This window comes from Callospermophilus lateralis, chromosome 3, assembly GCF_048772815.1.
Source record: "Callospermophilus lateralis isolate mCalLat2 chromosome 3, mCalLat2.hap1, whole genome shotgun sequence".
NCBI classification, from domain to species: Eukaryota; Metazoa; Chordata; class Mammalia; order Rodentia; family Sciuridae; genus Callospermophilus; species Callospermophilus lateralis.
The window spans coordinates 26,520,102-26,522,205 of record NC_135307.1 but is presented as its reverse complement, the minus strand read 5'-3'; the positions used below and the strand labels follow the sequence as shown (position 1 = coordinate 26,522,205).

Here is a 2,104-nt window from a genome sequence, read left to right as displayed (position 1 = left end):
CTGAGCAACTCAGTGAGACCCTATCTCTAAATAAAATACAAAAAAGGACTGGGGATGTGGCTCAGCGGTCAAGTGGCCCTGAGTTTAATCCCGGTACAAAAAAAGAATAAAAAAGAAAGAAAGAAAGAAAGAAAAAAGCAAAACAAAGATGGGAAGAGAATTTCAGGAAAATGAACATGATGAGCAGTCACCTAGAAACAAGACAGCCTACACTGAGCAGACCACATGTCATTTACTCCTGGTGCAGGTCCTAAAGCAGTGGTACTCAATCTGCAGTCGCATCATGACACATAGCTTTCAACACATGCTGTTTTATAGTTAAGGTACTTGTGTTTTCATTTGTGTTTGTTTTCTCATCCACTAAATAGTGATACATGCTTAGTTATCATGTGGGGTTATTTATACATCTTTTCATGTATTTGTATGTGAGTCAAACCCTCAAATCCTTGTTCATGTTGTAGATGATTCAAAGCCTTCCTACTTTTCAATTCTTACCATTTTTAAAAATGATACATCTATTTATAATCTTAATATTTTAAGACCTAATAACAGTGTGGGACTACAAGTTTGTTTGAATAATCAAAAAAGCAATTAGTGTACCATATTAATAAAGGACAAAACCCACACTTTTGGGGGTTTGTTTTTGGTACTAAGGATTGTATCCAGGAATACTCTCCAAATGAACAACACCCTAGTCCTTTTATTTTATTTTTTTTTATTTTGAGGCAGAGATCTTGCTAAGATTTATTTTATTTTATTTTATTTATTTTTTTGGTGGTGCTGGGGATTGAACCCAGGGCTTTGTGCATGCGAGGCAAGCACTCTACCCACTGAGCTACACCCCCAGCCCTTGCTAAATTATTTAGGGCCTTGCTAATTGGCTGAGGCTGGCCTTAAACTTGTGATTCTTCTGCCTCAGCCTCCTGAGTCACTGAGATTACAGGTATGCATCATTGTGCTTGGCCATCTAGTCACTTTAATAGTCACACAAAAAAGCATGTGCCAAAATCTAATACTTATTCATCATAAAAGCATGCCCTAGGAAAAGAACAGAATTTCCTCAACATAATAAAGGGCATTTACAAAGCACAGTTAAAATTCAAAGTGGTTAAAGACTGAATGCTTTTATCCTCTGAGATCAAGAACAAGAGAAGAATGTTAGCCTTCAACACTTCTATTCAACTTGTACTATAACTTACAGCCAGGGCAATTAAACAAGAAAGTGAAATAAAAGGCATTCAGATTAGAAAAAAAAAAAAAAGGAAAATGATTTCTACTCACAACAATTTTTTTTTTTGTACCAGGAATTGAACCCAGGTCTCTTAACCACTGAGCCACATCCCAGCCCTCTTTCTTTCTTTCTTCTTTAATATTTATTTTTTTAGTTGTAGTTGGACACAATACCTTTATTTATTTTTTTATTGATTTATATTATGTGGTGCTGAAGATCAAACCCAGGGCTTTGCATATGCAAGGTGAGTGCTCTACCGCTGAGCCACAACTCCAGCCCCTTTCTTTTCTTTCTTTTTTTTTTTTATTTATTTAAATTTGAAACAGGATCGTGTTAAGTTGCTTAGGGACTCACTAACTTGCTGAAATAAATAATGAACTTGCAATCATTCTACCTCAGCCTTCTGAGCCACTGGGATTACAGGAGGGCACCAACCTTCCCAGCACAACGTAATCTTATACATAGAATATCTCAAGGAATCCACTAAAAAATTATTGGGAATAATCAACAAGTTAAACTGATTGTAGGATATAAGATTAATATACAAAAAATGGGTGCAGTTTTACAAACTAAAAATAAACATTCTGAAAATGAAATCAAGAAAACAATTCCAGGGCTGGGGATGTGGCTCAAGCGGTAGCGCACCTGTCTGGCATGCGCGCGGCCCGGGTTCGATCCTCAGCACCACATACAAACAAAGATGTTGTGCCTGCCGAAAACTAAGAAATAAAATATTTTTAAAAATTCAAAAAAAAAAAAAAAGAAAAGAAAAAAGAAAACAATTCCATTAACAGTATCATCAAAAAGGATAAAATACTTTAAAAATTAGCAAAAGGCTGGGCAGGGTGGTTGGTGCATGCCTATAATCCTAGC

General features: G+C 35.9%; 1 non-coding gene across 1 annotated transcript; it reads right to left on the bottom strand.

Annotated features, from left to right (window-relative positions):
- Nucleotides 1-772: 772 nt before the first annotated feature.
- On the bottom strand, nucleotides 773-845 carry Trnaa-cgc (transfer RNA alanine (anticodon CGC)). The gene has a single exon. It is a non-coding gene; the product is annotated as a tRNA-Ala (tRNA).
- Nucleotides 846-2,104: the final 1,259 nt, after the last annotated feature.